General features: G+C 39.7%; 1 long non-coding RNA gene across 1 annotated transcript; it reads left to right on the top strand.

Moving 5' to 3' along the window:
- Nucleotides 1-4,850: 4,850 nt before the first annotated feature.
- Nucleotides 4,851-10,458, top strand: LOC145433825 (uncharacterized). Its single transcript, XR_013913201.1, has 4 exons — nucleotides 4,851-5,181; nucleotides 5,725-5,914; nucleotides 8,850-8,948; nucleotides 9,296-10,458. It is a non-coding gene; the product is annotated as an uncharacterized LOC145433825 (long non-coding RNA).
- The last annotated feature ends 4,448 nt before the right edge of the window (nucleotides 10,459-14,906 follow it).

Genomic DNA, 14,906 nt, shown 5'->3' with positions numbered 1-14,906 from the left:
TTTTCCAGAAGTCGGCGGCGTTTATGACCCTTAAGACATTTGCTACAGCTTTAATATTTGGCACGATTAAGGTGCTATACAAGCTTCGTCTAGTGATATCGTGTACATTTACTGCAAATGTTGTTTTCCGGAACTGCGCTCATCGAAACACGAGAGGTTTTTGCGATTTCGTGGCAATTCTCATAGACGCGATTCGCCAAAATGTGGTAATTTTTTCCAGAAGTCGGCGGCGTTTATGACCCTTAAGACATTTGCTACAGCTTTAATATTTGGCACGATTAAGGTGCTATACAAGCTTCGTCTAGGGATATCGTGTACATTTACTGCAAATGTTGTTTTCCGGAACTGCGCTCATCAAAACACGCGAGGTTTTTGCGATTTCGTGGCAATTCTCATAGACGCGATTCGCCAAAATGTGGTAATTTTTTCCAGAAGTCGGCGGCGTTTATGACCCATAAGACATTTGCTACAGCTTTAATATTTGGCACGATTAAGGTGCTATACAAGCTTCGTCTAGGGATATCGTGTACATTTACTGCAAATGTTGTTTTCCGGAACTGCAATCATCGAAACACGAGAGGTTTTTGCGATTTCGTGGCAATTCTCATGGACGCGATTCGCCAAAATGTGGTAATTTTTTCCAGAAGTCGGCGGCGTTTATGACCCTTAAGACATTTGCTACAGCTTTAATATTTGGCACGATTAAGGTGCTATACAAGCTTCGTCTAGGGATATCGTGTACATTTACTGCAAATGTTGTTTTCCGGAACTGCGCTCATCAAAACACGCGAGGTTTTTGCGATTTCGTGGCAATTCTCATAGACGCGATTCGCCAAAATGTGGTAATTTTTTCCAGAAGTCGGCGGCGTTTATGACCCTTAAGACATTTGCTACAGCTTTAATATTTGGCACGATTAAGGTGCTATACAAGCTTCGTCTAGGGATATCGTGAACATTTACTGCAAATGTTGTTTTACGGAACTGCGCTCATCGAAACACGAGAGGTTTTTGCGATTTCGTGGCAATTCTCATAGACGCGATTCGCCAAAATGTGGTAATTTTTTCCAGAAGTCGGCGGCGTTTATGACCCTTAAGACATTTGCTACAGCTTTAATATTTGGCACGATTAAGGTGCTATACAAGCTTCGTCTAGGGATATCGTGTACATTTACTGCAAATGTTGTTTTCCGGAACTGCGCTCTTCGAAACACGAGAGGTTTTTGCGATTTCGTGGCAATTCTCATGGACGCGATTCGCCAAAATGTGGTAATTTTTTCCAGAAGTCGGCGGCGTTTATGACCCTTAAGACATTTGCTACAGCTTTAATATTTGGCACGATTAAGGTGCTATACAAGCTTCGTCTAGTGATATCGTGTACATTTACTGCAAATGTTGTTTTCCGGAACTGCGCTCATCGAAACACGAGAGGTTTTTGCGATTTCGTGGCAATTCTCATAGACGCGATTCGCCAAAATGTGGTAATTTTTTCCAGAAGTCGGCGGCGTTTATGACCCTTAAGACATTTGCTACAGCTTTAATATTTGGCACGATTAAGGTGCTATACAAGCTTCGTCTAGGGATATCGTGTACATTTACTGCAAATGTTGTTTTCCGGAACTGCAATCATCGAAACACGAGAGGTTTTTGCGATTTCGTGGCAATTCTCATGGACGCGATTCGCCAAAATGTGGTAATTTTTTCCAGAAGTCGGCGGCGTTTATGACCCTTAAGACATTTGCTACAGCTTTAATATTTGGCACGATTAAGGTGCTATACAAGCTTCGTCTAGTGATATCGTGTACATTTACTGCAAATGTTGTTTTCCGGAACTGCGCTCATCGAAACACGAGAGGTTTTTGCGATTTCGTGGCAATTCTCATAGACGCGATTCGCCAAAATGTGGTAATTTTTTCCAGAAGTCGGCGGCGTTTATGACCCTTAAGACATTTGCTACAGCTTTAATATTTGGCACGATTAAGGTGCTATACAAGCTTCGTCTAGGGATATCGTGTACATTTACTGCAAATGTTGTTTTCCGGAACTGCAATCATCGAAACACGAGAGGTTTTTGCGATTTCGTGGCAATTCTCATGGACGCGATTCGCCAAAATGTGGTAATTTTTTCCAGAAGTCGGCGGCGTTTATGACCCTTAAGACATTTGCTACAGCTTTAATATTTGGCACGATTAAGGTGCTATACAAGCTTCGTCTAGGGATATCGTGTACATTTACTGCAAATGTTGTTTTCCGGAACTGCGCTCATCGAAACACGCGAGGTTTTTGCGATTTCGTGGCAATTCTCATAGACGCGATTCGCCAAAATGTGGTAATTTTTTCCAGAAGTCGGCGGCGTTTATGACCCTTAAGACATTTGCTACAGCTTTAATATTTGGCACGATTAAGGTGCTATACAAGCTTCGTCTAGGGATATCGTGTACATTTACTGCAAATGTTGTTTTCCGGAACTGCGCTCTTCGAAACACGAGAGGTTTTTGCGATTTCGTGGCAATTCTCATGGACGCGATTCGCCAAAATGTGGTAATTTTTTCCAGAAGTCGGCGGCGTTTATGACCCTTAAGACATTTGCTACAGCTTTAATATTTGGCACGATTAAGGTGCTATACAAGCTTCGTCTAGTGATATCGTGTACATTTACTGCAAATGTTGTTTTCCGGAACTGCGCTCATCGAAACACGAGAGGTTTTTGCGATTTCGTGGCAATTCTCATAGACGCGATTCGCCAAAATGTGGTAATTTTTTCCAGAAGTCGGCGGCGTTTATGACCCTTAAGACATTTGCTACAGCTTTAATATTTGGCACGATTAAGGTGCTATACAAGCTTCGTCTAGTGATATCGTGTACATTTACTGCAAATGTTGTTTTCCGGAACTGCGCTCATCGAAACACGAGAGCTTCTCGCGTATTTGGTTGAAATATTGCAAGTGCTAATTCATGGTTATCTATTTTGGACACGTTTTTGGCGACGGATCTACATAAAATTTGGTAAAATTCTCTCTATCCACACTGAAATATCGCTATGTAGACGATATTGTGGTCCATTGTGGACAAGTACTGCAATGTCAGCAATTGAATGCCGGTATGACAGTCATGCAACGGTTTTGATTATTTTTCAACTGCAACACATTTTACACTGTACTGTTTATTCCAAGTGGTAAGGTGTTAGGTCAAAAATTGCCAAAATTCTTTACAAAATCAAAATTTTGTTGGCAACTTGCATTTCGTTTGCATCATAGATGATTGCACTCTCGGTGAACTTATCATTTTACAATTTACATCTTGTAGCCTACTTTATAGTCCTACCGTTGTAGACGGACCATCGTCTGCTCATTGTGAATCATAAACTGCCAAATGAAACAAATACTCAACGTAGCCTATTGCATTATCCTAATTGAAGCAAGACTGCGTGGGCATTGGTTCTTCTATTAGAAACCGTATGATGAAAAATTGCGATGTAGACAACTTTGTCATAATGAAAGAGAGAGTGCTGGTGAACGTTCTTTCTTCATTCTTGCCAAGCTACTTAGTTAGGACAGACACTTTCTACCCGAAAATGTAGGAAAGTATCTTCCGTTGTACTACAACAAATTTTTAATTATTTCTACCATAATACGAGATGTAACTAATACTAGAATTATTCATGGGTCCAGATTTCGATAAAATAAGTTCTTTTTCATGTAAAAATTTGTCAATTTTCATGTTAAAAGATTTTTTCAGGTCAAATTACTTCGGAAGAACAGACAGCTCCAGCCAGAAATAAAGATAAGTTCCGGTAATACAATTCTAACACTATGTGAGAAACACCTAATTTAAGTACATGGGGTCAAAATTAAGTTTTTCATCATCAAAATATCTGTGAATGTGAATTTTTTAGTCAAAATCTTACCGTTTTAGGCCCAAAAAATCGCCCCAATAATAGCACAGCCAAACAAACAATCTTTTCAACAAACCATGGATCACAAGGGGTAGTATTTGTTTTGCCCAATCCCCAAATTTGACTTTTCTGAGTTTATTGTGATACGGTACTGAACTAAACTCTATTTTGCAGGTAGTATGTACTGAACTTGGCACCTTTTTGAAATGCATTTGCTGTATGTATTACTGGTAAGCATCACGGTATTTTGTAAGTGAACTGGTACATCCTTAGAGAATGAATTTGATTCTGTTGCAATCGGTTATCTTTGTGATAAAGATTTTTATGAATGTTTGCTGATAAAATTTCACAAAAATTGTTAACAATCCAGGAAGTATACTAACTGTGCCAGAGTAAAATTGGTGGTAACGTCATGTGCAACTTTCCATTCCATTACTTAATTATTCTATGAAAGACACCCTTCTGTCACGCACAACTTATTGCAGAAAAAAAAACTGTATCCAGTATGATATCTGCGTGATTACTGAGCAGTTCATTTGTATTGCGAATTTTGGCAACAAATATTTCTTTTCAATAGTCTTGGATTGATCCTCAAATTCGTTCAACTGATGTCCACTCTTTGAAAAGAGCCCCCTGGGTCTACCGTGCCTGCGCTATCAGACAATGTTGACAGTGACGTGAGGAGTCGTTCGTAACGGGTTTTTTGCCGGCACAGTCATCTTATGTGATACAGACCTTTGTCTCAAGAGCCCATGGATACATGTGATTATGTAAGCCCATTTATTCATTTTATATATCACCATTGATTATGTAATTTGCTGGTTTTTGCAGTCCTACTTTTCTCACGAACTATCTCGCAGAGTAGCTTACGGGCTATTCGATATGAGCTGAAAAAGGCTTCATCTGTGTACACTGTACAGTGTACACTGTACAGTGTACCCTGAACTGCGTACACTGAACACTGAACAGAGATGTAGTTGAACGTAATGAGCTCATGTAACTTGTACTTTAACTATTGCTTACTTAACTATAATGGGCTAGGTGAGTGGCTCTCAACCTGGGGGGCTGAGCACCTCTCCTGCGCTTCTGTAACCTACCTGTGTGAAATATTTATATTTACTTCTGCATCAAATTTACAATTTTCCTTTGTAATGTTTCGTATTTTCTAGGAGCAGCATTTGGATTGGACCAGTAAAAAAAAGATCCGCCATGGCACGCCACGAATCAGGGACTCATCAAGCCTGGGTTGCGGCTGATGGAAAGAATATGAAAAATGCCCTAATGTGCAGGTAGTATGTATTGCAATTGGCACCTTCTTGAAATGCATTTGTTGTTTAAAATACTGGTAAGCATCGCGGTGTTTCGTAAGTAAACTGGTATATCCTTAGATAATGAATTTGATTCTGCTGCATTCGGTTATTTTTATGAATGTTTGCTGGTAAAATTCCACTAAAATGATTAACAATCCAGGAAAGTATGCTACTCGTGCTGGAGTAAAATTGGTGGTACGGTCACTTGCAACTTTCCATTACAATAATTATTTGTTCTATGAAAGACACCCTTTTGTCACATACAAATGTATCCAGTCTGATATCTGCGTAATACTGAATGCTGGTGACGTCATATTTTGTGATACGATTTTTGATGTACGACGTTCTTTCGAGTTCTCTACTAGTTGCTGACGAGTCTCAGCCGAAAATATTCGGGCTCTTTTCAATATGCATATACTATTCAATTTTATATTGAAGTTTTGCACCTCGAAGAAGCTGTTCGAATATTGAATAGTTCCCTTGTATTGCAAATTTTTCAAACAAGTATTTTCTTTTCAACAGTCTTGGATTGATCTTCAAATTCATCCAACTGGTGTCGACTCTTCGAAAAGACCCCCTGGTTCTACCGTGCCTGTGCTAACAGACAGTGTTGATAGTGACGTGAGGAGTCATCTGAACGGATTTTGTGCCGGTGCAGTCGTCTTTTGCGATAATACTTTTGCCTCAAGAACCCATGGAAACATGTGATTATGTAAGTCTATTTATTCATTTCATATATCACCATTGATTATGTAATGTGCTGGTTTTTGCAATCCTAATTTTCTCAATAACTATCTATATATGCGATATGAGCTGAAGAGAGGCTTGATCTGTGTACATTAGGGTTGTTCAGAATTGATCGACTTTCAAAATGTCGTGGTTTTCAGTCCGATTCCCATGCCTTATACCATAAAAACATATTCTAGGTACTTTTTTTCGTAATTCATCCCTTGCGTCCGTATGCACATTGAGCTGGAAGAATATCGGCTAAAAATAGGGGATTCCCCTAAAATTTGAGTGTCGCTATTCGGACTAGGCTAGTAAAACGTCATATATAAACTGGTTTTATGTAGCTATTGTGGTTGGAGTGCTACATAACCTCACTATAGAAAGTCTTGTCAGTTCAGGACACCATTTTCATGTCCCACACTGCCTTAGAACTCCTCAGAACTGCCTAAGACTGATAGTAATTTTGTTGGATCACCTATCCTACACTCCTCAACCCTACCCGAGATTGTTCATCAATTGCCGGGATCACCACGTGCAAGAATACAACTGTAAATGTATCATTCACTCACAGCCACATGATAAACATCACATTGTTCAAAGGAAACGAAACAAAAAGGCAAAGAAACAGATCAACTTGGCACATTGCATTGCACTGGGATGCAAAGCTCACTAGAAGTCGTTTCGGAGGGAAATTTGAGGCCTTGGCAGTGCTGGCATAGTCTGCGTATTCCAACGCATTTGAGAAAGGCAAACTTCTTGGCAATCGAACTCTGGAGAGTGCTACAGGAAAAGCACAGGCTGATCTGTCATTTGAACTGCTGGAACTTTATAATTTAACAAATAATGTCAGAGCTCTTGTGTTTGACACAACACCCTCAAACAATGGAAAAAATAAAGGTGCGGTTCTGTTACTTGAAGAATTGATAAACAGGAAAGTTTTCTACTTTCTACTTCTGCTTGTCGCCATCATATTTATGAACTAGTCATCCGGGGAGGTCTGGAAGTGAAGTGTGTTTGGATCTGCGACCACAGGCCCTGAAAACACAGATTTTAATACCTTCCAAGAAGTGGAAAGATATTGATCAATTAAGAAGCTCTAAAACACTTCAGTTTGATGAATGCAGCTGGTTGGCGATCAAAGCTGATGGCGCCTTAGCGATTGTAGCTGCCCAATATATTGATAATCGTTTTCGCAAGCCTGGTGCTACTAATAGCACTGGATGGATGAGTCAAGTGCTGTACTGTCCAAAATGTTCATGTGGAGAGAGTAAATGGGCTATTCTGAAGAGTTCATTAGAAAGTTGCCCTGTTTTATGTCCCAGCTTGGTTGAAAACTGGTAATGCATGTGACGCACAGTATATTGATCTCAAATTCCTTCATGGCATGACGGACTTTTCATTGTGCGATTTCACAGTTGCTGATGTGGCATATAAAAAGATGCGAGAACATCATTGGCATCTCACCGAGGAAACGGTGGTTTCAACAATGTTCTCGGCTAAACCAAATATTCCTGACAAAGTGAAGGAAGCGATGGCTGCTAAATTGCTGCAAATGCCAATCCTTGAACAATTTCGCAGAGGTAGGCTATACCTCTGAGTCTAATCTCTGACTCTGTCTCTGAGTCAATGAGTATGGTTGCTTTAATTGAACCGGAATCATGGTTTCTATTCAATGCTATACATGTCGAACATGATTGGTTTAGTCTTCCAGTTTCGGAATGGCATACTGATTCGCATTTCGTGACTGCTCAAGAATTTGTGAGTAGCGTTGAAATAGTTAACGGCGCAGCAGAGCGTTTGGTGAAATTGAATGCCGACTTTGCTGCTTTCAAAACAGATGACAAAGAACAGCGAGCGAGCCTCTTACAAGCCGTGGAAGATAACGGGAACAGATGTGCCGATTTCTCTAAAGCAACCATTTCATCCGGACCTGATTTAAGTAGTATTTGCCAAGTTGATCTGTTTCTTTGCCTTTTTGTTTCGTTTCCTTTGAACAATGTGATGTTTATGATGTGGCTGTGAGTGAATGATACATTTACAGTTGTATTCTTGCACGTGGTGATCCCGGCAATTGATGAACAATCTCGGGTAGGGTTGAGGAGTGTAGGATAGGTGATCCAACAAAATGAGTATCAGTCTTAGGCAATTTTGAGGAGTTCTAAGGCAGTGTGGGACATGAAAATGGTGTCCTGAACTGACAAGACTTTCTATAGTGAGGTTATGTAGCACTCCAACCGCAATAGCTACATAAAACTAGCTTATATATGACGTTTTACTAGCCTAGTCCGAATAGCGACACTCAAATTTTAGGGGAATCCCCTATTTTTAGCCGATATTCTTCCAGCTCAATGTGCACACGGATGCAAGGGATGAATTACGAAAAAAAGTACCTAGAATATGTTTTTATGGTATAAGGCATGGGAATCGGACTGAAAACCACGACTTTTTTAAAGTCGATCAATTCTGAACAACCCTAGTGTACATTGAACAGAGGTGTTCTTGAATGTAAAGAGCTGGGGTAACTTGTATTTAAACTACTGCTTACTGAACTATACTTGGAACATCAAATTGAGATCATTTCCCATGTCGTGCTAATTCCAAATAATTTCGTAAATTAAATTTAATCAGGAAGGAAGGATTTTGAAAGATTGAGAACAATTACAATTACTGCAATGAAGGAAAATTATTCAACACCTTCGATAAGATGTCACAAAGTTTTTTGTACTAAAGACAATCAATGTGTCCTTTGTCTAGTATATTTTCTTGTCTCAATTCAAAGCAGCTATAAAATCTTAGAATCGAAGTTATATGTAAAGCCTACCATATGTCAATTATTGTCATGGAAATCCAAACCCATAGGAATAACGATTCTACTATATTTATTTTCGGATCTTGTTTGCAATCAATTACATTTTCAGCAAAACGAGGTTGATGAAGTCAACTGTCTTCTTCTCCAAGCCAAATTGAGAGACAAGCTAATACAATCCAAGACCCAAGCGCATGTCTTATTGAAACAGGTATCGTAATCTTTCTGTTTTGTGGACCATACAAATTTACATAGACGTTCTGCTATAAATTTCATTCTGAGTTACAGTTCTGCATTCTGACTGTGGCCTGTGCGTCTGAATGTCAATGTAAATGTCAAAATGGCCGAATTGAAAAAAACGCAGACCTAATTCAAGATATTTTTATTAGTCGTTATGCGAATTTTAGTCCTTCTCAGTGATAGGATTTCACATGTACCCGAGCGCCTTTCCTGCGCTTGTGTAACCTGCATGTGTGAAATATTTATATTTATTTCTGCATAAAATTTAGAATTTTCATTGACATATTCAAAACTTTGGAATTTAATCACATTTTCAAGGAGCGCAACTTGGAGTCGACCAGTAGAAAAGAAGCAAACACCATGGCACGCCACGAATCAGAGATTGACCGATCCTGGATCGCAGCTGATGCCAAGAATATAAAACTGCTTCAGTGAAAATGGATTATTCAGAAACATTGTTGACGTTTTGAGCTACTATGCATTGGATTGTCATACCCTGAAGGAGTGGTTCTCAAACAGGAGAAAGCATTTGAAGGGGCGTGAAGCCGCTGTCAACTAAAATCTTTTTCGCACATGGCAGCTTCCACTTATGTGTATGGTCAGAATTTATTATTTGAATATTCTGTCATCAACAACTATTACCGTCACTGCCATCCAACTATCAGTTGGGATTTCTAGCGTTCTGGTTGCTTTTTTTAATTTCATGATACGACGATAAGGGGTGTGTGAAATTTTTTTGCTATCATAACGGGGCGTGTCCAAAAATGTTCAAGAACCAGTGCCCTAATGACTTCCAGATCTCATATTTTGCTGCAGACTGGTAAATAACAACAAAATATTTTCTGTAAATCTGCAAAATTTGTATTGACTCAAAGAAACGATTTCTTTGTTATTTAAACAAAAGTGATTGGCATTAACCTGATATAAATACTTGTAATGCAAGCCCAAGAATATTTTTGATGCCTGGTTAGCAGGCCCAATTTCATTAAGAGTAAAAAAATACTTTGTTACTTGTTTATCGTGGTAGTGGTAGTGAAACTGATACATTCATTGTTTGTTTATTTACAATAAAATTAGAAATTTACAAGCCATAATTTGATCAATTTTAAATAAGTTTTATTGATTTGTGTTGATCATGTTTTCCGTTAACGGACATAACCAATGAATTTGACTCCATGCCATTGTCACGAAAGTTAAAGATACTAATTGATATTTTGTTATCACTATCCCTAATTCCCTATGCATTCATTTTCATGATTGAACGAGTTGCATGATATTTGTAGTGAGTTTGCTCTTGATCATTTGTGATGTTCGTGATTTCATGGACTATTCCGGAAACGGTTTCAACTGCTGATCTGAATTTATGAAACCCTGTCACAGCAGCTATTGGAAATTTCAATGTTTGCACGTATTTAATCACCCAGGTTGGGTATTATAAGCGTCATCTATTCATGAATCAATAAAATCTGATTTTATTTTGAGCCCTGCGTTCCGGTGACTAGTCAACCAGCCACTTTGAGGCTGAACACTTTTTAGTTAAACACTTTTAATTTAAACACTTCGTAACACTTCTAGGCGTTCAATTTTTGGATCACGTTTCGTGTTCAATTTTCCGGGTTGAGCAACACTTCAGAATTTACAGTGTACATGTCTTGCATTCAGTTTTTGAGCCCCCTTCTGAAAATTATAAATACATATTATTCGCAATTAGGAGATAACGTGTCGTCCAACATGCGGCTTCGCTTGTGCACCCGCAGCGAGATCGTCGACGAAACATTTGCACAAAATGATAGAGGCATGTTCACTGATACCGTCGATTTTGCTATGTCTAAACGTCGAATAATCCTGTCCCTGCCAAATGAGCCCAGTGGTAGCCATACAGATGCGACCCCCGATGTATGTTAGCAACATATTTATTGATATAATTCAGTCATTATATTGCAAAAAAATTCGCGCTTCGTGCGACCACGGCCTGATTGCGCACTGCACAGTTGCATGACATATTGTTATCAATTTTAGAGCGTATTAATATAAGTCTTGTTGCAATGTTACCTAATTCGGTTCGCTCCTATCGGACGACTAAAAAAAGGTTACAACATTCCAGTTGCCCGCGTAATGATTCGTAAATCTCCTGTCTCCCTTTGGCCGAAAACGTTCCCCACCCCTGATATAGATAAAACTAGACATTACTTGCAAATTACAACTCAGTTGCACAGGGTAAGAAAATCGCAATATGCGTTTTCGCGATGCAGTCAAAATTGATGCAATTTTTGGAATTATACTATAATATTGTGACAGAGCAAATGCATCTGCTGATTTCGTAAAATTGTAGAAGTGATGTAAATATGACCAAACGATGCTTTCCACTTGACAAATTTAAAAATATTTGTAATGTAGCTTAGCTGTTTGGGTCGAATAAATGATTAAGAATGACTGCAAGTCCCAATCCTTGAATACTTGATTAAGTACATATAGACTAGACATAGGCTATGTTCTTTGACTACTTAACTAAATTCCATTTATGACCAATGGCTATTATTAGTAAGAGTGTGTGTGCTTGTAATCATAGTATAGTGTGCAATGACAAAATTAGTAGGTTCAATATTTTTATTAGTTGCTGACTCATACACAAGAGCTACACTTGGATTTTTTATCTACATTTTTATTATACAGGATTGGATATCTGCCATTTGAATGATTCATACATTTCAGGATATTAGAGAGTCCATGTTATAAAAATTTGAAAAGGGAAGGATACTTAGCAAATCTTTCTTTCAAATCGGAGTTTGTGAGAATTGCATAGTGGATAATTCGAGCTGTGCCACAATGAAACAATTTAGCATGCCACCGTTAATCATATGTTTGCATATGTTTAATGGTTCTATGACAGTCATTCAACCGAAAATGTGGAATATAATTTTCGAAGTAAATTGGTAATAATGCTGGAGTCGGAGTCGGGAGTCGGAGTCGGAGTCGGTACGTTTAAAGACCCAGGAGTCGGAGTCGGAGTCGGAGTCGGAGTCGGAGTCGGAGTCGGTACGTTTAAAGACTCAGGATTCGGAGTCGTAGTCGGTATATTGAAAATGTGTGGAGTCGGAGTCGGAGCCGGAGTCGGTGGTAACATTTACCGACTCCACGGCCCTGGTTATAACACGTGGTTATGGGCAGCACCGTAACTGCCGCACCCCAAAACCTTCAATTGGGGGGGGGGCGAGCTCGATGGGGGGCCCAAAATTATTTCGTGAATTAGCATAAATCAAAGAGTATTTTTTGAAAATTGATGCAATTTTTTCAAAATTTTTTCGCGCTGTGCGCGAATTCACGTAGCCATTTATATTTCTTATTGGGTATTGGGCCATTACCGCGCCACGACGCACCAAGACATACAATCAAGTTTTAGGCCATATAACATGCGACTCCAAGAAGTGTGCCAGAACGATTGGCAGCGAGAAAAGCTTGGCCGAAAAGGTCTATGCCCTTATGCAGATCAAAGACTTCGCTATATAGGCTATACAAAATACATATAGGTTTAATTGTCCATAGGCGCCTAAATGACTGGCGCCGAATGTTCCTGTCTTTGCAATCTGAACCTCACAAGACAAATACCATCCCGCTGGGAAAAATTTTATGCCAGTGAAGAAATACCAATTTGAAATCGTGTGCTTCTCTTAGTTTAGAAGCCTACGTTTGGGCGGTTCTATATTTTCTGATATAGCAGACTGGAAGTCACGAAATAACATCATGTAGCGAAGTCATATCAACGGTTCCGCCCGCCCGAAGATGTTTAATCATTATTTACGGGCCCTCCCGTTTTCAAGTCACTTCACTCAGCTCAACCGGTAAATCTAATTACGTGAGTAGAGAAGACAATAAATTGATAGCATAATATATATGCAGTCGCCGATCTGATTTACCGATTTTATCATAAATTATCGAAAATTTTCGCGCTTGGCGCTGGCTCTCAATACAGTACGGGTAATTTCGTGACAAACGTGAAAAACGTGATGGGGGGTCGGTTTATCAGCCTATGGGAGCCCAAGACCCACGTTCTTGGGGGCCTGACGAGGTGCTGTTTCGTTCCTGCCAACGGGTATACGCCCGAAGATGTTTAATTATTATTGAGTGGTCCTACCATTTCAAACACACCTCACTCAGCTCTACCGGCAAATCTGATTACGTGAGTAGAGAGGACAATATATTGATAACATATTATATATGCAGTCGCCGATCTGATTGAGCGATTTTATCATAAATTATCGAAAATTTTCGCGCCTCGCGCTGGCTCACAATACAGTACGGGTAATTTCGTGACAAACGCGAACAACGTGATGGGGGGGGGGGGGGGCGTTCTATCATCGTATGGGAGCCCAAGACCCGACCCACGTTTGGGGGGGGGGGGCTGACGAGGTGCTGTTTTGTTCCTGCCAACGGGTATACGCCCGAAGATGTTTAATTATTATTGAGTGGTCCTACCTTATCAAACACACCTCACTCAGCTCTACCGGCAAATCTGATTACGTGAGCAGAGAGAAGATAAAAATTGATAACAATGTATGCATTTCCCGATCATACTGACCGATGAAATCATGAATACTAGAAATTTTGCGCGCTCCGCGCGCTTAGGCGACTAAAGCTGATTCACTAAAGAAACTCCCAATGAAAATGATGAATAGTGGTAAACAGTGTATCGCCGGAGGGGGGTCTGGGGTCTATAACACTATATAACAGTGGGTTCGGTCTATAACACTATGGGGGGCCCAAGACCAAAGTTTTTTGGGGGGCCTGACGAAGTGCTGTTACGGCCCTGGTTATAGGTCACTGGAACGGAATGGAATGGATGTTCTGATGATGATGACTGCTAACCGTGAAATGATGTATGACGATGTAGTCCCGGTCAAATATTTTTGTTCCTTTTACACAGAGGTGTGAAGCCCTTTTCCCCATACTTTTCATTAAAATTGTTAAGGACTCATATAATAATGATAAGTCACTGTAGCGTCACAATTTAAGATTCGTGACGTTATCTCAGACAAAAAAATGAAAGTTTTGTTTTAAACGAAGGCCATGTTTTAAACATGTTTGTTTCAAATTGATTGTTGTTTTACCCTAATCGCAGAGGTCTGAAACGGCCGAAAGCGATATTAGCAATACAGCGGTCCCTCATAATTAGGAATGGAATTTGTAACGGATTATATTCATTAGACCATTTTGTAAATCGTATAAAATGATTACAGACAGATCGCCAAGATATATAAGATGTAAGATATCATTAGATTCCCAAGAAACACCCGATAAGACTTTATGAATTGCACGAAAGCTTGATTAGAACTGCCACGCTGTTATACTCTTGTATTGATATGAGTATATGTGCCTGTATTATGAAATTCTCATACATTCGAATTCATATGCCGTTCGATAAAGACCAAATTCCGTTGGAACGGTCACAATAAATCCTTGTCGTGTCGTGGTCTCTGTGTCTACAAGACAGCCTGTCGCGTATTACGTTAAAATATTATAGGTTGATGTGCATTGTTACCTCTAATTTTTGAAGAGTCTGCGCACACTTACCAACTCACTGCGCAGACCCTTGGACAACAGTGCGTAAAGACTAAAAAAGGTCATCAGTTCGGATTTTTTTGTGCGCAACTTGGATTTTCTGTGCGCAACGACCGTGTCATCACTGCGCGTTTGCGCACGTGCGCAGCATAGACGGAACATTGTTGATGAGTCAGATCCGTCGGAGAAAGACAGAAGCTCAGCGGATACGAAACGCTAGAATTACCATACGTCCTCCTTTAGGAGGATTTGTCCTCCTTTTTCGGGTTTTTGAAAATGTCCTCCGAGAACGCCTAAATGTCCTCATTTTTGAAATTTTGTTCTCTTTGTTAGGAATTTTGGTCAAATTTATAGCAAAATTCGACTGTGATGC

Source organism: Botryllus schlosseri, chromosome 2 (genome assembly GCF_051294905.1).
Source record: "Botryllus schlosseri isolate E-star chromosome 2, Bs_hap1, whole genome shotgun sequence".
Lineage (NCBI taxonomy): Eukaryota > Metazoa > Chordata > Ascidiacea > Stolidobranchia > Styelidae > Botryllus > Botryllus schlosseri.
Note: the sequence above shows the minus strand (reverse complement) of the source record. Positions and strands in the feature narration are given on the sequence as shown.